The sequence below is a fragment of the Microcaecilia unicolor genome, chromosome 1 (genome assembly GCF_901765095.1).
Source record: "Microcaecilia unicolor chromosome 1, aMicUni1.1, whole genome shotgun sequence".
Taxonomy (NCBI): domain Eukaryota; kingdom Metazoa; phylum Chordata; class Amphibia; order Gymnophiona; family Siphonopidae; genus Microcaecilia; species Microcaecilia unicolor.
This window is the reverse complement of record NC_044031.1, coordinates 178,703,326-178,731,161: the sequence shown is the minus strand read 5'-3', so window position 1 is coordinate 178,731,161 and position 27,836 is coordinate 178,703,326.

Genomic DNA, 27,836 nt, shown 5'->3' with positions numbered 1-27,836 from the left:
TGAATTGGTGTTTAAGGTAAATAAGGTAGCGGTGACTTGTTGTCTCTGCGGTGTGTATGGATTATTGTATTTGATCTAAGGTATAATAATAGTATTTGCTTTTGACAGATAGTTTAAAACAGTTTTTCCGTTTATACATATACTTATAGTAATTGGGCAGTGCCACACACTGCCTGGTTACCACCAGGTTAAGCTTTGGAAGCCTTACTGTCACCTCAATGGTGACAGTAAGGGGTCCCTCTGAAATGGCCACGCGGTAAGTGCTTCACTTGCTGCACGGCCATTTCTTAAATAAAAGAAAGACCTACATTTTACCAGCTGCAGTAAAAGAGGGCCTTGGTGCTCAACAAAAACATGCACCGATGCCAGCACAGGCCCCCTTTTGCCACAACTTGGTAAAAGGGGCCCTTAGTCATTATTGAAATAGGTCCAGCCTAAAATGTCAGATTTTTTGTACTGGACTTTTTTTTTTTTACAATTTTCCATTATCTCTGAAAAACATCTAAATCATAAGCCTGCCCTAGTCCTCACCCAAAACACGCCTCAAACACGCCCCCTTGAGATTTAGACAAATTGCAAATGAACTGCATAGAAAAACATCTTGAAAAAGGGTTTAAAAAATAGTGATCTGGATGTGTTAGGAAAAAAAATAAAGGCCATCTGCTGCTTTGTGCCACTTTTTGGACATTTTTCTTTTTTGAAAATGAGGTCCTTAATCTCTGCAGTAAAAGATCATGATCTACAGAGTCAAAAGCGACAGATATTTATTTATTGATTTGGATTTTCCTCACTCCTTTTCAGTAGTAGCTCAAGGTGAGTTACATTCAGGTACACTGGGTATTTCCTTGTCCCAGAGGGGGGGGGGGGGGGGGGGGGGCTCACAGTCTAAGGGCCCTGTTTACTAAGTCACGCTGTAGGCTCGCTAGCATTTTCAGCGTGCGCTAAGGCTACAGACATCCATATAATCCTATGGATGTGTTCAGCATTACTGCGTGCTAATGTTTAGCAACTTAATTAGTTAACAAGCCAAACGGCACCAATAATTGCACTTAACAATCAGTTATTGACACTAGTTGGCATTAATTAGAATTTTCATGCAGAACTGTCTAAGCGTATTCTGTAACATGATGCACGTAAATTCTAAGATACATGGGCATTTTAGAACGGGGACGACCATTTCTAAGGGCACCCAACTATAAGGCAGGTGCCACGAAGAGGCGGGGCAACGCGTATTATTGAAACAAGATTGACATCCATCTTTCGTTTCGATAATACGGTCGGGGACGCTCAAATCTTGACATTTAGGTTGACCTTAGAGACGGTCGTCCTCGGTTTTCGGCGATAATGGAAACCAAAGACGTCTATCTCAAAAACGTCCAAATCCAAGCCCTTTGGTCATGGGAGGAGCCAACATTTGTAGTGCACTGGTCCCCCTCACATGCCAGGACACCAACCGGGCACCCTAGGGGGCACTGCAGTGGACTTCAGAAATTGCTCCCAGATGCATAGCTCCCTTACCTTGGGTGCTAACCCTCCCAAACTTCCCACCCAGGTCCGCTGGCCTGAAGTACACTGCACCCACTACAACTGCTCCAGGGACCTGTATACCGCTGCGATGGACCTGAGTATAGCATTTGAGGCTGGCATAGAGGCTGGAAAAAAAGTATTTTTAAACTTGTTTTTTTATGATGGGAGGGGGTTAGTGACCACTGGGGGAGTAAGGGAAGGTCATCCCCGATTCCCTCCAGTGGTCATCTGGTCAGTTCGGGCACCTTTTTGAGGTTTTGTCGTGAAAAGAAATGGACCAAGTGCTCGTCAGGGATGCCCTTCTTTTTTCTATTATCGGCCGAGGACAACCATCCCCTAATCACGCCCCAGTCCCGCTTTCACTACCCTGCCAACACGCCCCAGTGAACTTTGGTCATCCCCACAATGGAAAGCAGTCGAGGGTGTAAAAAATTCGGCTTTTGATTATGCCGATTTGGACGACCTTGCGAGAAGGACGCCCATCTCCCGATTTGTGTCAAAAGATGGACGTCCTCGTTCGAAAATAAGCGTGAAAGTTGAAAAGGGGGTGTGGCCATCGGTGTGGAATGGGTGGATCATGGGCATTTCTAACATCTATGTGCGTAGTTATAGAATATACCTGGTCCATGCATAATTTAGGTGTCGGCATTTATACCAAGTTTTAATTCCAAGTTTTACTTTATCTTGACTCCTTCCTAAAAGCAAATTATGCTGTGTTGATCTGAGAAAACAATTTGGTTGATAAGAAATTAAGGGGCTCTTTTACTAAGCACCAGTAGTACCGCACGCCAATCTGGAGCTACTGTCAGCCCAACATGGGTGCCAGTGGTAGTTACAATCCCAGTGTGTAGAATTTCCTGCGCTAGCGGAAATATGAAAATAATATTTCCACAGGGGGTCACCTGACGGTAATCGAGCAGTGCCCTGTCATACCTGGTTACCACTGAGCTGGCGTGGGAGCCCTTACCACCACCTCAATGGGTGTCGGTATTTCCCCGCATGGCCACACAGAAAGAGCAATCTTACTGCATAGCCATGTCTTTTTTTGGCCTTTTTACCCGCTATGGTAAAAAAGGACCTAGGCATGTAGCAAAAATGGCCCCCTTTTTACCGCAGCTTAGTAAAAGGGCCCCTAATAAACTGAACAACAAATCAGGAGAATAATGATAAAAAATGCCAGGTATAAGTAAAAAAAACCTTGAATTGTGTAAGTTATGCAAATTCAACCAATGCTCTTTGAACAATAATGAAGAGAATTGATCATATTTTTTTTTCATAGAGAACCCATACTATAGTATTGTGTACGAATTACAGACAATTAGTTAAAAAGAGATTACTTCTTTGAAAAGTACAAGATTATGATAATCTATTGTACAAAATAAATTGAGGAAATTATACGAACATGGAAGTCAGTTATTTCCAAAATTGAACAAATAGATTTAATCAATTATAACATGGAATAGAGGAGTAGTCTATTGGTAAAAGCACAAGGTTTACAAACAGAGAAGCCTAATTCAAATCCTGCTGCTGCTTCTTGTAGTCTTGAGCAAGCCACTTAACCTTCCTTTGCCTCAGGGACAAACTAAGGGGTCCTTTTACTATAGACCCTTGAGAAGTTCCATAATACAAAAGGTGTAGACAGTTCTTTATTCCACAGTACTCAATGAGTACACTGATTTAGAAAAGATTGAAACCAATGGAGTACAAAGCCTACAATATCAATTCCACCCAAGAGTTGGGCGAGTAAAACATGATCGACAAGACCAAGTGTAGATGACATATCCAGAAATATAACTTGATGCAACATTACATATACAAATCAAGAAGACCAAAAAAGTTAGTTGGGTGCTACGAAAAGACCAAACATCTGCCTGCCTGGGGTGCAATGCATTTATCTAAATTGTCAATTAATTGCAGTGAAACCAGTTTTCCAACAGATTTTAAAATAAACGGTGATAATTATTAGGATTTGATTTATTTATAAAGGAATTTTTAAGTTGTATGAAAATGCCTCCTTCTACTGCACAGAAACAAGGCTTTAGGGCAAACTATTAACTACCACACAAAACAGATTAATTAGAAATAAGTTAGGGTATTGATTGATTAATTTAGAAAGCAAAGTTTTACCTATGTAGGTGCTTATTTTAGAATTGCTGTTTGAGTAATAGATACACATAAAATGACATTAAGACATTTACAAAGCAGGGATATACATATCTAAAACTCAAAAATGTGCATTTGGCAAGGGGACATGATCTGGGCAGGTTCTGGGTGGAACTAGGGCAGGCCTAAAAAATAAGGGGAAAGCACCTCTATGTCCAGAAACATCATCACATTTACACCTGCTACTTGGAATGTCTAGGTTTCATAAAAGTGCAGATATAGAGCAACACTTTGCTGGGGGGAGATTAGGGGAGCTTGCTTTCTTAATTCTCAGTGGTTTATGTTCCCCAGAAAAGTGAAACTGCCAAGTGATACTGGTCTCCGAGACAGTTTTGTGAAAAATAAATGTTTACGTTTCAAAAATGACTGGCATAAATTTTTATATTCTGGCATATGTTTACATTACTATTTCATAGCATAAATATTTATGTGTGATTTTGGCCCTGCTCATAATTATGACAGTTATGTTTCTAAAATGGATGCACCTGTTGCTGTTGCACATAACTAGTAGGCATGTGCATTCATTTTGAAGATGGGAGCCGTCAGAGTAGAAGCATCCATGGATCACACCTGCCCCTCCCCCCTTAACCACCAGAATGAACCCCATTATATTCTGGAAGAAGTAAGGAGGAGGAGTGTAAGGAAAGCAGACTGTTGTAAATGCTGCAGCGCCGCTACCAACAGCCCCTGGTACCGAAGTTGCAGCGGCGAACAGGCTGCTGGCATTAGTAAAAGCAGCAAGCAGACAGGCTCGACTCCGTCCTCCGCTTCCCTGCCCTCTCTGCGTCCCGCCTGCCTCTGATGTCATTTCCTTTCAGGCGGGCGGGACGCAGAGAGGGCAGGGAAGCGGTGGACGGAGTCGAGCCTGTCTGCTTGTTGCTTTTACCACTGGAGGGGCGCCCCATCTGCCAGTTCGCCGCTGCGGGTCGTCCTCGTCTCGCCCCCCCCCCAGTCTATGCCCATGGGAAAAAGGATGAGTGGGGTGACAAATAAGGTGTGTTACTCCCTTAACGCACATTAGAAATTTTTATTTGAGTATTGTGATAAGGAAGAGGCTATCCTACCCTGGTTAGGCCCCTAGAGGGTGCTGTTCCCCTAAAATGTCCAGGGAGAAGGGCTGGGTGAGTCACTAAAGGGAGCCAGTAAGGGGATGTATAGCTGGAGGTCGCTAGGACCGGGGAGAGTCCTGGGGGGTGGAAACAGGTGCAGCAGGTTATGGGCTGGGTCCTGTTTGGCCATTAACCACTTAATACCCCACCTGAGTTGTGAGGGAGAGAGGAGAGCTAGCCGCTGCAGAAGAGAGCTGGTAGCTGAGGCAGGAAGATCCCCATGGAAAGTACTGGCTGAGCCCTATGGCCTGGTGGTGAACTGTGTGTTACAAAGAAGGACTGAGTTAATACGGCTGGGGTAAGAAGGCCCTAGAGTATCAAGTATAAGAACTGTGTGCTACAAGGAAGGACTGTGTGTCCAGGACTGAGTTAGTACTGAGCCCAGATGCCTGTGTGGGAGGGTTCAGGGGGAAGAAATCTGTTGGGTATTGAACTGTGCAAGAAGAAATGTTTAAGCTGGAAGATTGCACTGAGTAGGAAGAAATGGTTAAGCTGGAAGAACTGTTTAAGCTTGTGAAAGTGTTTTAAGCTAAAAGACGTGTGCCCCAGAGGCTAGAATAAAGATTTGTATGAGAAAATCATGTTGATGAGACCTGACTATGTTTGCCTTTTTGAGAACCAGGTCACCCCGAGAAGAAAGGGGTAGTAGACTAATTTGCATAAAATCTGCATACTGAGAACCAGCTCACCCTGAGTGAAAGAGGGACCTGGGATCCTGAGGTGGGAGCTTCATCTTTACAATAGCCTCATTTTTACAGTATGTAGCTTTGAAAATTGCTGCCTTATTATACAGGAGAAATACCTCGCTTTATACACTAACCATTTATGTTGTCTGCTAAGAAAGTGTAAATGGCATTATGAAAGCTTAGATAAATAATGTAAAGGCCATATGTAACTGCAGTAATGAATATGCAAAGGTTGATGAGCTACTTAGGCATTTAGCCCTTTGCACTAATGTGTGATGTCTGGTGTGATATTTATCAAGGCATAATTAAGCCAGGCAAAAGCTTGTCACCTGGAGGGTGACATTAAGGGCAGGCTACATGAACAAGAAAAGACCAGACCTTACAGAAAATCTCTCTCTGATTATATCTCTGATTATAACCTTTAGAAATTTACTTTTTGTTTACATTGCATGACTAATCTACACAATGCATAGATTATGCTTTGCTTTTTTACCCAGCAATTGCAAAGGAATCAAGATGAGAAAAAAAGAAACAAATACTTCATAGCCCAATACATAGAATGGGAGGAGAATCAAAGAAAACCCCCAAATCAAGTACAAATAGCCAGAGGCTAATAAAAGTTATACTGCACAACTGTCCCTAGTAGACCCTGTGTCATGTCCCCTACCTCAACGCAAGCGGCGTCCTTGGGCTGTGCAGGGTCCCGTCGACACGCACACTTGACTGGCACAGCCCTGAACCATGTGTGTGTGGTTCTTCTCTGGCTGCAGGCTTCTTGATTGCTTTGCTTCCACCCACCTGGGTCTGCTCTTCCTCTGCCTGGCTTCCCTTGCTTCTCTCCTATTGGTCTTCTGGTTCCTCCTTTCCCTGCTTTTGTCCTATGGCTGTGCCCCTTCTCCCTGCTGATGTCATATGCCAGCACTTTAACAGCTGAGCTCTCCCTAGACTCCTTGCTTCGGCTTCTACTTTGGTAGGTGCTACTTGCTCAGTAGTGTGCTTCTCCTCTACTTTGTTCTTCGTTGCTGACTTAGCCTGTACCTGGATTACTCTCGTGTCTGCTGCCTGCCTCCTGACCTTGCCTGTACCTGGATCACTCTCTTGTCTGCTGCATGTCTAGCCATCACATTCATCACCCCGCTTCCTGCTCCATCTCGTAAGCCCTGCAGGCCGTCTGAACATCTGGGGAGCGGCGGTCAGCACAGGTGAAACCCGGGGTTGTTCGGCCACCAAGCAGAACCTGGTCCGAGTACCAGGCTCGGCAGCGCTCTACTTGGTACAAGAACTCACAGGTCTGACAGTAAGCCAAAGCCATGAGTTCGACGGACAAACCCGACTTGGCGAATTTGGCCCAGGTTCTTCAGCAACAACAGGCCCAGCTGAATCATCTGTCCGGAGTCCTGCAGGACATTTGTTCCCAGTTGTCTACTCTTCGATCCCAACAGCAAGTTCCTGCTACACTGTCTGGACCAGTTTTACCCACTCCTGGGTTAAGGCTCCCTGAGCCTCCCCGGCTTGTCGAGGGTTACTCAACCAATGTCTTATGTTTTTTGAAATGCAACCCAGAGTCTTTTCCTTTTTTTTTTTTTTTTAATCATTTATTTATAATTTTTTCATTTTACAAGGATCACTTGCAAAACAGTAAAACAGAGATGATTGTACATTAAAACAATATTAGAAGAAAAAAACAATTTCAACAAGATAAATGGATTTTATACAATCTTTCTCTTTCTTAGACCACAAAATAAATAGGGAGAGTGAAACAAGACAAGGAGATCAATTTAAGCAACAGCAAACAAAGAAAACGTGGTATTAACCCGATTATCCCCAGTTATTATTTATCTAAATCATTATTCCACATTGATCATCTGGTTGGTTTCTTCAAGACCACAACGGTGCATAGTCCATCAATTTCATTGGAAACATACTTATTGTCCAATATTAGTGAAAGTAATACACCTGATTTCATTTTTTTTCCCTTTTAAAACCAGAAATTGTTTAACAATACAAACCCTTGAATCTCCAATCCAATTCCCGCTGATTAAAGTAATCCCAGTTTCACAGGCTTCACTCCTTTTGAATTAATATATTAAGAGGAATCATTTCAGAGGAAAAAAAACATTAGGAGTCATACCCGGAACTCTGGGAAAACAACAATCTCGATATTAATCATCTATAACAATATTCATTTTGTTCAAATTTTTCTGGTCTTTTATCATTTTCAAATCTTAACCGTTTCCTACTTCAGTAGAACTTCATTTGCTGTATATTCTCAAAGGATTCGATTAGATTATCCATGTGGCTCATTAACAAGACTATATCTGAAGCAAAGTCATTCTCTACCACCGTCAGGTCCTGGAGCACCCTCCAGATGACATTCAATGCAACCTCCACGGGAGCCAAAAACTCCAAGCTGATAACTCTTAAGGGTTTAGGAGTAGCACCGCCGACACGGGTTCAGCTGCAAACGACTTCCGTTTCAGCATACACTCCTGACTCACTCCTCCACTCCTTTGGGCATGGTGGTTAAATGATTTTTGAGCGATGAAGTTGTTTCTAGGTCCAAGAGCATCGACGCTCCTTCGTCGGCGCAAATCAAAGGACTCATCAACCCAGTCATCTATGGGCAGCTCGTCACACAGCGGTCCCACACTTGCTGCACAGGGGACAAAACGCTGGTCATCGGCGGCTGACCCCCCATTGTCCCCTTCCTCTGTTAAGGCAACTGCAATGCAGAGAGGAAATTTCAAGTGAACAAAAACTGAACTTCAGAGGACAGCTGGGCCGTTGAGTGTACGAGCTTCAGGTCACCATCTTTCCTCTCTCCCTAATTTGGGACACTCTTTGTCTGGTTTCTCCTCAGAGGCCTGTCTGATATGGGTAACCCTTCAGCATAGCCCTCTGAGTCATTGAAACACGGAAGCCCCTCCACCACTTACAAGGTGGTGTCCCTTCGGAGGGGCCCAGAGTCTTTTCCTACGATAAACTCAAGATCACTTATATAATCTCCCTGCTTTCCGGACCAGCCCTGGCTTGGGCCTCTGCTCTCTGGGAGCAGTGGGATCCTCTATTCACTGAACTTGGGGAATTTCTTTGCCACTCTAGGTTAGTTTTACATAAGGAAGAGATTCAGCTTCTGGCTCTTCCCCGGGCCATCCATCCTGTTATTTTAGGCCTGCCTTGGTTACGACAACACACACCAAGTATCAACTGGATCACTAGCGATATCGACAGTTGGGGTTCCCAATGTTTTGCTTTCTTTCTCATGCCAGTGGTTCCTCCTCTGAGGACTATTTCTGCCTCCCCCGGGACCTGCTTCCATGCGATGCTTCCCTTCCTGTGGAATATCGAGATTCACAAGATGTTTTCAATGCCCAGGAGGCTGATTCCCTTCCTCCGCATCGTCCTTTTGACTGCCCTATCGAATTACTTCCGGGCAAGATACCACCTCGGGGTCAGCTCTATACCCTCTCCCGGGAGGAATCTAAAGTCATGCGGGAATGCATTCAAGAAAACCTCCAAAAGGGCTTCATCAGACCCTCCTCCTCTCCAGCGGGGGCGGGTTTCTTCTGTGTAACCAAGAAGGACGGCTCTCTGCGACCTTGTATAGACTACCGGGGTCTTAATGAAATAACCATTAAGAACCGGTATCCACTCCCTCTGCTTCCAGAACTTTTTGACCATCTGCAGGGAGTATCTATCTTTACCAAGCTGGATCTCCGAGACGCCTACAATCTGGTCCGAATCCGACATGGGGACGAATGGAAAACCGCCTTTAATACCCATGAAGGACATTTTGAATATCTAGTCATGCCATTTGGCCTTTGTATTGCACCTGCAGTCTCTCGGGAATTCATTAACTTCATTTTTCAAGATCTCCTGTACTCCTCAGTCATAGTTTACCTGGATGATATTTTGTTTTTTTCTGCTTCTGTGCAAGACCACTCTCGTCATTTCTGTGCCGCTCTCGAACGCCTCTGGGACTACTGTCTCTTCGCCAAACTACAGAAGTGTTCGTTTCATCAACGGTCTATTCCATTCTTGGGATATATATCGTCTTTTCAGAGGGGCTCCAAATGGACCCCACCAAACTCAGAGCCATCCGGATTGGCCCATGCCCCAGGGTCTCCGGGTCTTGCAATGTTTTGGGGGGTTTGCTAACTACTAACGGCAGTTCATCCATCAATACTCCCTTATCACTGCTCCTTTTACCGCACTGACCAGGAAGGGTGCTGATGTAAGGAAATGGACACCGGAGGCCCAGGAGGCTTTTGCCACCTTAAAGCAAGCCTTTCTCTCTGCTCCTGTGCTTCAAAGCCCAGATATCAAAAAAACATTCATTTTAGAGGTGGATGCCTCTTCACTGGGGACAGGGGCCATTCTGTCTCAAACCTCAGACTCTGGCAAGCGTCATCCCTGTTTCTTTTTTTCCAAAAGGTTTTCTCCGGCAGAGCATAACTACACCATTGGGGACCGGGAATTGTTGGCCCTTAAATTGGCTCTCCAGGAATGGCATCTCCTGGAGGGGGCCTTGCACCCCATTACAGTAATCACCGACCACAAGAATCTCCTATACCTTCAGGATGCTAAGAAACTAAACCAGCGACAGGCACGCTGGTCTCTTTTCTTTGCCCTTTTTAACTTCTGCCTCGTATTTCGGCCCGCTGAAAAGAATATTCAGGCTGATGCGCTATCCAGGGCCTTCAACCCTCCCAAAGAACCCGAGGAATCCTACTCCATGCTTAATCCTGTCTGTGTTGCCTCCATGACTGTAGTTTCTTCCGTCAGCACGAAGACCTCTGTTCCACCCCAGTCCAGGAAGAAGGTTCTCAAATGGGGACACTCCTCCATGTTTGCTGGTCATTTTGGATTCCGCAAGACTTTTCATTTAATCTCACAGTACTATTTGTGGCCACGCATGGCTCAGGATGTCTTGTTTCCACCTGTCCGATTTTATCCCGAAATAAATCCTCTCCTGGCAAGCTGTGGGGATTCTTACAGCCACTGCCAGTTCCACAGCTCCCTTGGCAGGAAGTATCCATGGACTTTGTTACTGATTTACAACTGTCCCAAGGTCCACAGTGGTGGATAAATTCTCCCGTATGGCCCATTTTATTCCCATGAAATCTCTCCCCTCGGCCGCTACTCTTGCCAAGAATTTCATCCAGCATATTTTTTGTTTACATGCTACCTCTCCGGATCATAAATGATCGGGGATCTCAATTCACTTTTAGGTTCTGGAGAGCACTGTGTTCTGCTTTTGGCATCACCACCCATATTTCATCTGCATACCACCCACAGACCAATGGAATGGTGGAACGGGTCAATCAAACTCTCAAGACCTTCCTGCGAATGTATACTAATAACCAACAGGATGATTGGTCCACATTACTCTCCTGGGCTGAATTCGCCTATAACAACGGTCTCCACACTGCCTCTTGTACGTTACCATTTTTTACAGTATACGGGCGCCACCCACGACTACCACTTCCGATCCCTCAGACCCAAGCCTCGCCTCAGCTTTAACAGACCCTCACTGATATCCAGGAGCAGGGTCCAACATCTTCAGCGAGCCACTGCTAGATACAAGCTTTTCGCAGATCGTAAGAGGCGGTCTGCTCCGACCTTTCAACCTGTACAAAACGTTTGGCTTAGTGTCAAATACTTGAGACTCCGATTACCCTCCAAGTTTGCTCCCTGATACATTGGACTCTTTTCAGTACGATCTCGGGTGGGAGCTATCACTTATCACAACCAGTTATCAGGGAATCTCAAGGTTCACAACGCTTTCCACATGTTCCCGCTAAAGCCATTCTTGACCTCGAAATGGCACCCAGAGCAAAAGAAGATAATCGTTCCTGATTCCGAGCCGGATCCTGAATTCGAGGTAGATGAGGTTCTGGACTCCAAACATCAAAGGGGACGGCTGTTGTATTTGCTATCCTGAAAGCACTTTGGTCCCGAGGATAATTCCTGGGAGCCCGCTGCCAACGTCCATGCACCTGAATTGATCCGGGAGTTCCATACCCACTACCCATCCAAACCCGGACCTAGGCAGAGGGGGGTCCTTAAGGAGGGGGTACTGTCATGTCCCCTATCTCAACTCAAGCGGCATCCTTGGACTGCGCAGGGTCCCATCGACATGCACACTTGATTGGCACAGCCCTGAGCCATGTGTGTGTGTAGTTCTTCTCTGGCTGCAGGCTCCTTGATTGCTTTGCTTCCATGCACCTGGCTCTGCTCTCTCTCTGCCTGGCTTCCAGGCTCCTTGATTGCTTTGCTTCCACCCACCTGGGTCTGCTCTTCCTCTGCCTGGCTTCCCTTGCTTCTCTCCTATTGGTCTTCCGGTTCCTCCTTCCCCTGCTCTAGTCCTATGGCTGTGCCCCTTCTCCCTGCTGATGTCATATGCCAGCACTTTAACAGCTGAGCTCTCCCTAGACTCCTTGCTTCGGCTTCTACTTTGGTAGGTGCTACTTGCTCAGTAGTGTGCTTCTCCTCTACTTTGTTCTTCATTACTGACTCTGCCTGTATCTGGATTACTCTTGTGTCTGCTGCCTGCCTCCTGACCTTGCCTGTACCTGGATTACTCTCTTAACCTGCTGCCTGCCTATTGACTCTTGCCTGCTGCCTGTCTGGCCGTCACGTTCATCACCCCGCTTCCTGCTCCATCTCATAAGCACTGCAGGCCGCCCACATCTAGGGGCTCAACCTCTGGGGAACGGCAGTCAGCGCAGGTGAAACCCGGGATTGTCTGGCCACCAAGCAGAACCTGGTCCGAGTACCGGGCTCAGCAGCACTCTATTTGGTACAGGAACTCACAGGTCTGACTCTCTGGGAGCACTATTTTGCATCCAAAAGAGAACAAAGTTGCTTGGGCTCAAAGAATACATTCTTAACAAGCTGAACAGCAAGCTTCTCTGTCCTTAGACATCACTCAGGACCCTGTGTGAGTAATGCAGGAGCAACTTGATGGATGTAACCCTCTGAATAAAGTCTGTTAGGAGTCAATTCTACAACTGGGTGCCTGATATGTCTATTTTCTAACAGATCATAGGTGTCTATTTTTCTTTCTAGAATATCAGTGCAGCAACCAAAATGTGTGCTTATAGTTTAGGTACAAGCTCTTCTGCCAGCCATAGAGCTATAGTAAGTGCACATGCCTATGGGGTAAGTGCACATGCCTATGGGACCCTTTTACTAAAGGACTGCCGCACAGCAATCCAGAACTACCACAGCCACCAGTGGTAGTTTTGCCCTCAGCGTGTGGCATTTCTGGCACTGCCATAACTTTCAAAAATTATCACCGCAGGGGTTTACCCGGCAGGAATCAGGTAGCGCTGCGTACTGCCTGGTTTCCGCTGGGTTAGCTCGGGAGACTTTACCGCAACCTCAATGGGTGGCGGTAAGTTCTCCCCCCCCCCCCCCCCCCCGAAATGGTCGTGTGGCAAGTATGAGCTTACTGTAAGGCCATTTCTTTTTTCCACTTTTTTACCTGCTGCGGTAAATGGAGACATGTGTGCGGAAAAGAACTGCGCTGCCACTAGCGCAGGGTCCCTCTTACCACAGTTTTGTAAAAGGGGCCCTAAGTGCTGAAGATACATGCATAACTTATAAGGAAGTGAAGTTTGAATATTTTCATGTCATGTCATTTCCTGTGTCATTTCTGGGGATGTTAATTTTCTTCCCGGGGGGGGGGGGGGGGGGGCTGTCATTATGTTCTCATGGGAGTAATGTCATTAAGAATGCATATTCTTTTAGAGAAAGTGTGCAGTCTTCTTGAATAGTGCACACGATTGATGGCACATAAAAAATAACCCATGAAATTTGTGTGTTTTCTACTATGTTGTTGACATTTCCTATGTCAGTTCAATGAATACACATCCCTAATAACTTACAGTTTGCTTTAACTTATGTGGACAACTCTGCACCCAGCCCATGCTCTGTCCAGACTCTACCTATGTATATGCCTGCCTGTCAAATACATGCTATGTAAGATACATGCATATTTACAGACTAGACTTATGCGAGTATATATGAAAATTCTGCCTATGTGCACACATACCCCGCATGGAAATCAAAGAGTATTCTATAACAATGTAAATAACATATTTAGTTAACTAGCTAATCAGCATTGTTAATTGGATATTAACAAGCAACTATCAGCACTAATTGTCATTACGATTTACACGCACAACTCATTAAGCATTTTCTATAAAATGGTGCACCTAAATTATAAGTTGCATAGCTTAAAAGAAGGTGTGACTATGCAAGATGTTATAGAATGCACCCACTTTGCACCTAATGCAAGCATCAGGATTTAAGCCAAGTAAAACATGGCGTAAATGGCCATGACTATATTCGGTCACGTGGAGAGGTGCTCGGCATTACTCTATATAATGTGCAGAAATTGAAACCTATTCTATAAAATTTAGGCATATTTTACAGAATACGCCTAAGCGTATTTTTTTTTCTGAGTGGAAATTTCATGCACCATATATAGAATCTAGCCCATATTGTTACCCCCTGCTGGTGGTGTGCTAGAATCACACTCTGCTGGGCAGGGATCCAAATGCAGCTGGGCTGGACTTTTACAAAATGCAGTACTAAAACTTCTGCAACCTGGGTCTTACTCCCAGCACAGAGTCCTGGGGCACTGACTAGCTCTTGGGGTCAGGCACCCCTTGACCCAGGCTACAAAATACACTATTATCCAATCTCACACAGTTCAATCTTTTTACATAAGCTTGGGCTTAGGCTGGGGCCACACTTACTCTGGTAGGCCGTATAATATTAAGCTGGGCTTTAGTGGAGTATTCTTTGATCATCCAGGAACAATCACTTCACTGTTATAAGTGCATAAGTATTGCCACACTGGGACAGACCAAAGGTCTATCAAGCCCAGCATCTTGTTTCCAACAGTGACCAATCCAGGACACAAATACCTGGCAAGATCCCCAAAAAGTTCAATACATGTTATGCTGTTTATCCCTGAAATAAGCAGTGGATTTTCCCCAAGTCAATTTAATAATGGTCTATGGACTTTTCCTTTAGGAAGCTGTCCAGACCTTTTTTTAAACCCTGCTAAGCTAACCACCTTTACCACATTCTCTGGCAACAAATTCCAGAGTTTAATTACACGTTGAGTGAAGAAAACATTTCTCCAATTTGTATTAAATTTAATACTTTGTAGCTTCATCGCATGCTCCTTAGTCCTAGTATTTTTGGAAGCAGTAAACAAATTATTCACATCTACCCATTCCACTCCACTCATTATTTTATAGCCCTCTATCATATCTCCCCTCAGCCGTCTTTTCTCCAAGCTGAAGAGCCCTAGACACTTCAGCCTTTCCTCATAGGGAAGTCATCCTATCCCCTTTATCATTTTTGTCGCCCTTCTCTGTACCTTTTCTAATTCTACTATATCTTCGAGATGTGGCGACCAGAATTGAACACAATATTCGAGGTGTAGTCGTACCATGGACCGATGCAAAGGCATTATAATGTCCTCACTTTTGTTTTCCATTTGTTTCCCAATAATACCTAACATTCTATTTGCTTTCTTAGCCACCGCAGCACACTGAGCAGAGGGTTTCAACGTATCATCAACGACGATGCCGAGATCCCTTTCTTGGTCGGTGACTCCTAACATGGAACTTTGCATTACGTAGGTATAGTTCGGGTTCCTCTTTCCCACATGCATCACTTTGCACTTGCTCACATTAAACGTCATCTAGATGCCCAGTCTTCCACTCTCGTAAGGTCCTTTTGTAATTTTTCACAATCCTCTTGCAATTTAACAACTTAAATAACTTTGTGACGTCAGCAAATTTAATTACCTCACTAGTTATGCCCATCTCTAGATCATTTATAAATATGTTAAAAAGCAGCGGTCCCAGCACAGACCCCTGGTTCTACCCTTCTCTACTGAGAATACTGACCATTTAACCCTACTCTCTGTTTTCTATCTTTTAATCAGTTTTTAATCCACAGTAGGACACTACCTCCTATCCCATGACTCTCCAATTTTTTCTGGAGTCTTTCATGAGGTACTTTGTCAAACGCCTTTTGAAAATCCAGATACACAATATGAACCGGCTCGCCTTTATCCACATGTTTGTTCACCCCTTCAAAGAATTGTAATAGATTGGTGAAGCAAGATTTCCCTTCACTAAATCCATGTTGGCTTTGTCTCATTAATCTATGCTTTTGAATATGCTTTGTAATTTTCTTCTTTATAATAGTCTCTACCATTTTGCCCGGCACCGATGTCAGGCTCACCTTTCCTGGATCCCCTCTGGAACCCTTTTAAAAAATTGGTGTTACATTGGCCACCCTCCAATCTTCCGGTACCCTGCTTGATTTTAAAGATAAATTATATATTATTAACAATAGTTCTGCAAGTATATTTTTCAATTCTATCAATACTCTAGGATGTATACCTTCTGGTCCTGGACATTTGCTACTCTTCAGTTTGTCAAATTGCCCCATTACATCCTTTAGGTGTATAGAGATTTCATTCAGTTTCTCCGACTCATCAGCTTTGAATACCATTTTTGGCACTGGTATCTCTCTCAAATCTTCCTTGGTGAAGACTGAAGAATTCATTTAATCTGATTGCCCCCTTTACCCCTTGGTTATCTAGCACTCCAACCGATTATTTTGCCAGCTTCTTGCTTTTAATATACCTTAAAACATTTTTTACTATACGTTTTTGCCGCCAACACAATCGTTTTTTCAAAATTCCTCTTTGCTTTCCTTATCACTGCTTATGTTTGACTTAACGCTCCTTATGCTGTTTCTTATTATTTTCAGTCAGTTCCTTCTTCCATTTTCTGAAGGATTTTCTTTTAGCTCTAATTGCTTCCTTCACCTCACTTTTTAATTATGCTGGCTGTCATTTGGTCTTCCTTCTTCCTTTTTTAATCATGGAATATATTTGGCCTGGGCTTCCAGGATGGTATTTTTGAACAGCATCCACACCACTCCATAGGAGCCAACTTTTCAAAATGATTGGGGGTGCTGAATTTTTTTTTTAACAGGTGGTGCATTCCCCCGCCCCTCCCTCCCCCTCCCTCCCTCCTCCCTCCCCCCTCCCTCCCCTCCAAGTTCCAGGCCCCCCTCTCCTCCGAGTGCCAGTCCCAACCCCAGCCTGACCTCTTCTCCCACAACAGTCCTCGGTCGGTCCGCCCTCGCCTTCCTGCATGCCGCCCAGAATTTTAAAACTCATCTTACCTTGGGGTCCCAGCGGCAGCAGTGAAAGGCGAGTAGGCTCGATGCTTCAGCCTTCCCTTCTCTCTCAGCTCTGGTCACACCCTTGTGGAAACAGAAAATGAGAGCAGGACCAGAGCTGAGAGAGAAGGGAAGGCTGAAGAGCCGAGCCTGCTCGCCTTTCAATGCTGCCGCCGGGACCCGATGTAAGATGAGTTTTAAAATTCTGGGCGGCACACAGGAAGGTGAGGACAGACCGGCAGAGAACTGAGGGAGAATAGGGCGGGCACTGGGCAGGTAGGCTGGCTGCGAAGGAAACTTCTGACTTCCGGCGGGTGCAGAGCCAGTCCTAGGGTTTCTGGCGTCCTCCTGCAGCCTATTAGTCAGCGCTACTACACATCTAGGGGTGGGATCACTATGGCTCCGCCCCTACAGTAGTCACACTCCTTTTACCAGCCATGGCATCATTGAAAATATTACACCAGTATAGAAGAAAAATAACTTTTTTTTTGTTTTCATTATAAATAATTTCTGTAAGCTGTTACAGCTCCATTATACTCTAAATGACACAAACCATGAATTATGAGAACAGACAGTCTTGCCAACTCTGAAAAACAATGTGTTAGCAAAATCTCAGAATCTAACAAACAGATCCCTATTCAGACACTTAGCCTTGCAGTCACACATGCAGAACAGAGATAGCCCCTCTTCAAATTCTTCAAAAATTAACCTGAAATCCTAAGAAGTTAGACCCTGCATGCAGCACAATACCAGACAAACAGAAAGAAACACATTGCTATACATTGCAAAATAAGACAACAGATGTAGCAGATGTAAATTCTCAAAGTGGACATATTCCAAACACTAAAATGAAAATAAAATGATTTTTTTCTACCTTTGTTGTCTAGTGACTTTGTTTTTCTGATCATGCTGGCCCAGTATCTGATTCTGCTGCTATCTGTCCTCTTAACTCCGTTTCCTGGGCTTCCTTTCCATTTATTTCTTTACTTTCCTCCTTTCTTCTTCATTTCTTGCTCTATATCAATAAGTAAAAGCTGGGTCCTCCGCAGACTTGACTGTCCAGTGGATCCAGCTTCTGCCTATTTTCTCCATCATGTGCAGTTTTTCTCCTCTCTTCCTTTTCCCTCATCTCATCTCCTTCCTCTCTCTTCCCTCCCCTCCATCCATGTCCAGCACTTCTTCTCTCTCCCCTCTATCCATGTGCATCTCGTTCCTGTCTTCCCTTCTCTCCCCTCCATCCATGTCCAGCAATTCTCTCCCTGCCCTCCCTTCCACCCGCCCATGTCCAGCAACCCTCCTCTCTCCACTGCCCTCCCCTCCATCCATGTCCAGCAACTCTCTGCTCCTTTCCATCCATCTATGTTCAGCAACTCTCCTCTCCCATGCCCTCCATCCACCCATGTCCAGCAACTCCGCTGCCCTCCATCCAATAATTCTCCTCTCTTCCCTGCTGCCCCCCCTATCCATCCATATCAAGCAATTCTTCTTCCTCCCCTGTCCTCCCATCCATGTCCATCAATGCTCCTCCCTCCCCTGCCCCCTCCATCAATCTATATCCAGCAATTCTCCTCTCTCCCCTGTCCTCCTCTCCATGTCCAGCAATTTCTCCACTCTCCCTGGGCCCTGCCCTCCCATGATCCATGTCCATGCTCCTCTCTCCTCACCTCCATACATCAATATCAAGCAATTCTCCTTCCTCCCTGCCCCTCCATATCCAGCAATTTCTCCTCTCTCCCTGGGCCCTGCCCTCCCATGATCCATGTCCATCGATGCTCCTCTCTCCCCACCTCCATCCATCCATAACAAGCCATTTCCCTCCTCTCTCCCTGGGCCCTACCCTCCCATGATCCATCGATGCTCCTCTCTCCCCACCTCCATGCTCCATCCATCCATCCATATCAAGCCATTTCCCTCCTCTCTCCAGGGCCCTGCCCTCCCATGATCCATCGATGCTCCTCTCTTCCCACCTCCATGCTCCATCCATCCATATCAAGCTATTTCCCTCCTCTCTCCCTGGGCCCTGCCCTCCCATGATCCATCGATGCTCCTCTCTCCCCACCTCCATGCTCCATCCATCCATATCAAGCCATTTCCCTCCTCTGTCCCTGGGCTCTGCCCTCCCATGATCCATCGATGCTCCTCTCTCCCCACTTCCATGCTCCATCCATCCATATCAAGCCATTTCCCTCCTCTCTCCAGGGCCCTGCCCTCCCATGATCCATTGATGCTCCTCTCTCCCCACCTACATCCATCCATATCAAGCCATTTCCCTCCTCTCTCCCTGGGCCCTGCCTTCCCCTCCATCGATCAATGCTAGTTTTCTCTCACCTACCCTACCCTCCCGCTCCCATGGTCACCTGCCCGCCCTCTTCTATTTAAATTTACCTCCGTGAAAGCACTGGCCGCTCGCTAGCAGCCTTCCCTTCACTTTGCTCAACAGTGTCCCGCCTTCTTCAGCATCAGTGAAAGCGCTGGCCGCTAGCAGCCTTCCCTTCGCTTCGCTCGGCAGTGTCCCGCCTTCTTCTGACATCATTTCCGCGAGGGCGGGACATTGTCAAGCGAAGCGAAGGGAAGGCTGCTAGCGGCCAGCGCTTTCACTGACGCTGAAGAAGGCGGGACACTGATGCTGCGACGGAGGTAAATTTAAATAGACGCTCAGCTGCAGTCTGCAATGTCGGAGGGGTAAGCGGCGGCGGTGCCCTTCAGAAGTCGGCGCCCCCCGCCCCTGCCAGTGCCTAAGTGGCTGAAAATATTGGGGGTGCTTGAGCACCCACAGCACCCACGGAGTCGGCGCCTATGCACCACTCCATGGATTGTATTTTATGCAGCAACAACTATTTCCATTCCAACCTGATATAGATGCAAACTTAGGGCCCATTTTACCAAGCTGAGGTAAAAAGGGGCCTGTTGTGGCTTTGATGCATGGATTTGCCACATTCTGAAGCCCCCTTTTATTGAGGTGGGTAAAAGGTTGTTTTCAGCCAAAAAAAGAAATGGCCCTGCAGTAATTACAGGGATTGGCATGCAGCCATTTCCAAGGGGAGCCCCGATGCTTCAAAAATAAAACATATTTTTGTCATACCCGAAATAGTGTGCTGTCCTGGGACTTCTGGGGGAGCAGTCTGCTAAAAATGCTGGCTCCTCCTATATCCCAGTGGCTTGATTTTGTATGTTTTTAACTTGTGTGGTTCTTTTCCGAAAATGGCCTAGCAAGATATATGCACAAATCACAAAACCTTGTTCGAAATGGCATTTTCAGGAAAAAAAAAATAGATGTTTTTCTTTTTTTGAAAATGATTACATTTGCTATTTGGATTTGAGGCAATAAGCGCAAAATATCCAAAGTTCTACTTAGACATCATATCGAAAATACCCCTCCATGTGCTTTGAAAATGAGTACCTTAGTCTCCTATAGCCTTCAGGAAGGTTCTAGGCCACATCCTTTTCCAGTACCAGGTTAGTCAGAACTGCTTCTCATCCCTATTGGAGGAAATGACCGTATACATTTCCCCTAATTCTTCTTGCACCAGGCTTTGCTGCCTGTTTCTTTAGAACTACTTTTCCCACAATTCCTACAGCTTCCTTCCTGCACTGGCTGAAGCCACCTGCCCCTCTAGACCAGGGTTGTCCAACCTCAGTCATTGAGGGCCGCAATCCAGTCAGTTCTTCAGGATTTCCCCAATGAATATACATGAGATCTATTTAAATGCACTGCCTTAATTGTATGCAAATAGATCTTATGCATATTCATTCGGGAAACCCTGAAAACCCAACCTGGCAAGGGCCGAGGTTAAACACCCCTGCTCTATACTTTCCTGCTGTTGCCCTGCCCCCAAAATCACCCTATTTTCTTTCCAAAGTGTTTATTTTGGACCTGGCTCATGCTTCTACAGGTAAGTCCCTTTCTATGTCTTTTCTAACCATTTTCCATGGCTTTTTGATAGGGTATTCCAGAGATCCTGAGGGGAATAAACCCTCTTTATCCTGTTTTCCCTTATGTACTAAGGCAGGGATTCCCAAATCTGTCCTGGAAAACCCCATCCAGTACATTTTCAAGATACCCACAATAAATATGTATGAAATAGATTTGCATATCAAGAAGTCAATGTTTGCAAACCTGGCTGCAGAGATACCAAGTTATCCAGTTCCAGGCTGGAGATTTTGGGACAGTCCTAGTTTTAAATTTACATCTGAAAGCAGTATGGGACTTGTTATGCCTGATGGTGTGAAAAGTCCCATAATGCACTAGGCTAACTGGTCAGAAATCCAGGACTGTCCCAAAATCTCTGGCCTGGAACTGGGGAACTTGACATCTCTGAAACTGGCTGGTTTACTGCCACGCAAGCCATTTCCGGGGTTTTTCTTTTTCCCCAGAAATGGTGTGCGCTCGGGGTGGGACTACTGCCGGTGGCTGCATTGGGCCGGCGGTAGTCCCAAAAGAGCAAGCGGTAAGCTGCTCTGTAAAAGGGCCCCATAATGAGCCAATTGAAAATAAGCATATCTGTCTCCAGGGAGGCAAATTATGTTTGCAACTGAGTTCTTCAAAAGGTTGTAAGTGTCCATCCTCTGTGAGCAGCTGGGACAAGAAATGAATCCCAATGGACTTCCAGCAAGCAAATACTATAGAATCCATACCAGCTGGGAAGTCCAGATTGTGATGTAATGCCAAAAATGGGGTCACTGCTGCTGAAAATCAATGATGCCTATAGAGCCATCTCCACACAGCCCGTACCGTTTGAAGAAACGGATTTAGATGTAACAGTGAAAGGCAGTGGCCTGGCATAGTGTGCAATTGCCAGCTGAAATGAATTTTATTACATAAGGCAGTTTCTAAACATGTGACTGAAAAGTATCAATCATTGATATGTCTCACGGTGCCTGCCGTGGAGGGGCATAATCGACCAGAAACGCCTATCTCCATGGGCGTTTATCTCCGAGAACGGGTCCGTGAAGGGGCGGAGTGAACCGTATTTTCAAACAAAATAGACGCCCATGTTTTATTCGCCAAGGTGTGAGCTGGGCGTTTTTGCTTTTCAGCGATAATGGAAAATGAAATCGCCCAGCTCAAAAACGAATAAATCCAAGGCATTTGTTCGTGGGAGGGGCCAGGATTCATAGTGCACTGGTCCCCCTCACATGCCAGGACACCAACCGGGCACCCTAGGGGGCACTTTTACAAACACAAAAAAAAAGGTAAAAGAGCTCCCAGGTGCATAGCACCCTTCCCTTGGGTGTTGAGCCCCCCAAATCCCCCTCAAAACCCACTGCCCACAAGTCTACACCATTACTATAGCCCTAAGAGGTGAAGGGGGGCACCTACATGTGGGTACAGTGAGTTTGGGGGGGTTGGACGACTAAGCATTAAGCAGCACTATTGTAACAGGTAGGGGGGGGGATGGGCCTGGGTCCACCTGCCTGACGTCCACTGCACCCCCTAACAACTGCTCCAGGGACCTGCATACTGCTGCTTGGGAGGAGGGTATGACATTTGAGGGTGAAAGTAAAAAGTTGTGAAACATCATTTTTTTGTGGTGGGAGGGGGTTAGTGACCACTGGGGGAGTCAGGGGAGGTCATCCCCGACTCCCTCTGGGGGTCATCTGGTCATTTAGGGCACTTTTTGGGGCCTTATTCGTGAAAAAACAGGGTCCAGGAAAAGTGCCCTAAATTCTAGCTACAAACGCATCCATTATCGGCGAAAGGCGCCCATCTCTGTTCGGGTGATAACCACGCCCCAGTTCCGCCTTCACCACGCCTCCGACACGCCCCTGTCAACTTTGTCCGCATCCGCGCGACGGAGTGCAGTTGAAAGCGTCCAAAGTTCGGCTTTCGATTATACCGCTTTATTTGTTTTTGTGAGAAAAACGCCCATCTCCCGATTTAGGTCGGAACTTGGGCGTTTTTCTCGTTCGATTATAAGCTGGATAGTGAGATAACGCATGTTTAACAGACCCAACCCTCCATGCAAAGAGGCTTTTTGAATTATAGAAATAGGCAAGTGAGCTCTCTTACCCCGCCACAGATAGTTCTGCAGCAGAGTATGTGGGGCACACTCATCCCGCGCCAACAAATATAAAAGGAGCATCTGAAATGTGCACATTCATTTCGGTGCCAAAATCATATTAAAGAGCACTATCTGCTCATAAAGTGAAATGGGATAAGTGCGCCAAAGCCCCAAAGTTCGCTTAATATGTGTCAAAAGTGGATGCACTAATGATGAGCCTGGATATCGGCAGCATTCCTGAAGTACCTGTCTGCTGGCTGTTTTGGAACTGGACCATAAATGCCCACAAAGATTATGTCTTTACCATGCAAATTCACTTGTACCCTTACATAATGACCGCAAGTATCTTGAAAAATCTGACAAGCGGTCATTATGGGTTAGTCTGGTCATAGGATAGCAGGACTTTTAAAGTCCTAAATGTATAAATTTGGTGATTGACTGTTACTTATCTGGTGCCCGTCTGATGGAGAACAAAACACTTCCCCCACCCACCTGTGTTTCAACTTCTGATGTTCCTGCTTGGACAGCTCCGGTCTCATGGAGAAAAATAATATCAGCTTTATGGTGATTTAGAACTCCTAATATTTTTGTTCTCTGTCGGGGAATTAATGCCACAAAAATGCCATGATGTGAATCTGAGAGAATCAATAGTTGGCCCACTCATCCTCCCAAGGTTTCTTCACTAAAGTTTTAACCATGAAGGGACAAACAAATCACTAACAATAATGTTGGTGGTAAGTATATTTAGCCTGCCATTAAAGATTTAAATATGCATCCAGTGTTATCCATTGTTTGGCCTCATCTGATTCCCATGTACCAGGTATGGCATATTTGTTTTGGTCAGGATTTTATAATCAGTTCATAGTAATGAAATGGGCCTATACAAGCCACAGTTTGTTGGATCTTTGCTTTGTTTATGGATAACTATGATCTCTTCAAACTCCCATTATGCATTTCCTGTCAGGGGGAGGGCAAGGTGCAGCAGCACTTGACACAGGCCTGTACTGGAAGGCCCCAAAGTAATGCAGAGCACTTTTGGAGCCTACATGGGGAACGAAGGAGAGAGAAGATGCGGGCTGCAGGACTGGGGGAAGTCATGAGATGTTGGACTACGAGAATGGGGAGGGATTGGGAGAGGAAGAGGAGATGCTGGACCTGACATGGGTGGGGAGGGGAGGGATAGGGAACTCAAATCATTCACCTTTATAGCTTCAAGTCAAAAATATGCTTCACAGCTATTAGTAAAAAAAAAAAAACCCAATAGGATTTAGAACAGTTAATATTCAGACTTGTAAAGAAGGGTTGCCCCTGTTTTAAAACAGTACTTAATCTACTGGAATACAGCCTTTCTTTTGACATGTGCCTATGGACTTAAGTTATTCTGAAAATTACACATAACTCTACTTGCCAATTCTGGGTTAGTCAGTCATGGGATAGCAGGTCATTCAAAATTCTGGATGTATAAATTTGCACAACGTTAACATGGTAATTGACTGTTACTTATCTGGTGCACTGATACCATAGAGAAATAAGATACTTGCCCTTTATTTATTTATTTGCTGCATTTGTATCCCACATTTTCCCACCTATTTGCAGGCTCAATGTGGCTTACATTATATAGCAATGGCATCACCATTAACAGAGTAAGAGGTTCAGCATATTGTTACAATTAATGTACAGTACAAGAATAACAGGTAGGTGGGGTAAATAAAATGATAATACATAACATACAAGTGAGAGTAGGAAAAAATGTAATGTTCAATAATGATAATATGATAAAATAATCAAATCAGAAGAGATCAATATTAGTTGGTTCTGGTATAGATTAGGAAACAAGTCATTAAGGAGGATTCTTTTTGTAAGTCTCTTTGAACAGGTATGTCTTCAGTAACTTCCGGAAGGTTGTCAAGTCATGCGTAGTTTTTTTATAGTATTCGGTAGTTTATTCCATAATTGTGTACAGAGGTAGGCGAAGCTAGATGCATGTATTGATTTGTATTTAAGACCTCTGCAATTGGGGTAGTGGAGGTTTAGGAAAGTGCGTGATGAACTTTTGGCATTTTGTGTTGGTAAGTCAATTAGGTCTGACATATATGATGGGGCCTCTCCATGAATGATTTTATGAGTTAAGGTGCAGATTTTGAATGCAATTCGATCTTTTAATGGGAGCCAATGTAATTTTTCTCTAAGAAGTTTGGCGCTTTCATATTTCGTCTTTCCGAATATGAGTGTGGCTGCAGTGTTCTGGGTAGTCTGGGTAGTCTGGAGTTTCTTAATGGTTTGCACTTTGCATCCTGCGTAAATGGAATTGCAGTAATCCAGATGGCTCAGTACCAATGATTGCACCAGCTTGTGGAATATATCCCTTGGGGAAAAGGGTTTCACTCTTTTAAGCTTCCACATTGCATAAAACATTTTCTTTCTAACATTTTTCACATGGCAATCAAGGGTAAGATTTATAATTAGACATGCCAGAAGAGGTAGGCTGACATCAACTGTATGGGGAAAGGAGGGGAGAACATTCTGGCCATGGGACATGGGGGGGGGGGGGGGAATGAGAGATGAGAATCTGGACCACAGGGGGATAGGGAGGGGAAAGGGAGATGCTGGTCATGGGATGGGGGGAAGGAACAAGAGATGCTCTCCTGCCATGTCCCCAAATGCGACCTATATGTGAGTTATCACATTTTCTTACTATTTAAGGATAAAAGTTAGGATGCAACTTACACATATGACCATCCTATGGGAACTACAGTAATAATCTTCCAGCCTTATTTCTAACCTCAAAATATTCCAACTACATTTTTGTAATTTAAAATTAATCTCTAATTCAAGATATTGCACTCCAATTGTGTCTCTTCTAATTGCTTCAGTATAGATTTAGAACCAGTGGTCTTTTTATGCCCCTTCTCCAAAGAAAACATTTTACATATCTCTTCTGCCTGTTTCTTTTTCATTATCTTCTTATGCACCACTAGCGCTCAGCTTGCCCCACATTACTGCTTTTAGACATTCCCATATCACCTCGTTTTATCATGCTTGTATCATTAAATAAGTACTTTCTAAATTGTCAAGTTGTTGGTGGCTTTGCAAATCATTTAATAAACTCTTGCCAATTCTCCAATATTTTCCCCACTATCTAGATCCCTCATTTCCATTTCAAACTACAGTACATAGATGTATGATCTCACCAAACTCTGGGTTCAATGTATGAATTAGTTGCAACAATTTCTTTTCCATTATCCATAAATCTACCCTACAATACGACAAAAAAGTACTCCAGAATAGAAAGTGTAATGTTTTCTTGAGAGGTTGAATTACCCCTCCCCCCCTCCACACACACACACACACACACACACACACACACACACACCAACTTGGGGGGTCTAATGTGATATTCAAATCACCTCTCATAATTTAATGTTACTCCACATGTTTACCCAGTATCACTTTCAGCTTATCAAACAAGTTTACCCTCATCTTTATTTGGAGAATACAGATTTACTAATGCATGCAGCTGCTGCTCAAGCATGACTTTGAACACACATGTGCCTTCCCTCCTTGTCCCTTAGAGCTTTCCATGCTCGACAAGACAAAATCCCTGGAACTACAATGCCCTCTCCATTTGCATTCATTTCTATCCTAGTTGATGCTAAATGTATTGAGGGCAACTTCTGTAAGTCAACAAGTGTTCATAAGCAGGCAGTGAGTCTCCCAACAAAGCCCACCCCAACTTCAAATACATTGCCTCCCTAAAAAAAACATCAACATTTTTGGGATATATTAAATCCCTAGACTTTCACTGATACAAATTAGAGGGCTTTTTTCCTAAGCCACATTAAGCACTCACATGCTTAACATGCGGAAAAAAAGGCTTACTGCACAATGTGTTAAAGCGTTTTACGGTACTTTGCCTTTCAGTGTACTCTAACTCGTGTGTTAACTACTTTTTAAAATATTTTTTGCTGGGGACATGTAAAGGGCATGGAAGCACTAACCAACTTGTGCATTTGTATTAGCATGCGCTAACTGATTAACACAAAGTTAACACAGGAACATTTTGTTCGTCCTAATAGGAGGTGGTAAGTACTCCCATGTTAACTTTTTTTAGGCAATGGGCAGAAATGCAAATATTAGTGCATGGCCTGAAAAAAAAACAAATAACTAAAACATCCCTAAAATATTGCTGTGTTAGAAATGGGCTTAGTGTGAGGGAATGTCCCACCTTAAAACATGTTAAGCCCGCATTCTAACATGGCTAAATAAAATAGCTCCTCAATCGTAGAACTATTCATACTAACAGTCACCAAGATTAGCAATTAACTAACAGGCATTCATCGCTTTCTTAGCAATCCCAGCCCTTTGTAGCTCTCTCTCTCTCTCCATTTTATAGCATCCAGTAACCCAGCAGCTTTACCCATCCCTTCCTCAATCCACCCCCTACAACCCCCTCCCCACCTCCTCCCTATCATGACCAAGGCTTGTATCCTCTCTTTACAGGCCTTAGAAGAAGTGCATACCCACCAAATATCTTCCCTCCAGCTCCCAACTATCCATCCCAAAGCCTTCCCCCCTCCCTGCTGCTCCTTCAAACACAAGCAGCTTAAACCTTCAATGTATCTCCCAAAAACATTTGCTGAGTTTTTATCCTTGTTTCTCAACAGGTTCTTCACAGTTCAACTGGTAAACCTTTCTGTTTTATAATGAGTCTGACACTTCACCAGCAGATCTGACAATTCCAAATCCAGTTAACTCTTTAATTAGAGTCTATAGTGGTTTAACTTTGCTCATTAGACGGTCTCAGTAATGTTCAGCCTCTTCTTTCTGGTCTATGCCATTTTTGAGTAGTGGCTTGACATACTGCTTCCCTGTGAATGGGCTCATTGCTACATTTTATGCACTTTTTAGACCAGTATTTTTAAATAGTTATATTGCCTTTTCCAGTGTGGTAACTATATACATGTCATTCAGGAAGCTAAAAGCAAGACCAAAATGGACACTTGTTTTTAAGGCACTTAAGGGTCCTTTTATAAAGGTGCACTGAAAAATGGCTTGCAGTAGTGTAGGCGCGGGTTTTGGGCATGTGCCGATCCATTTTTCAGCGCGCCTGTGAAAAAGGCCTT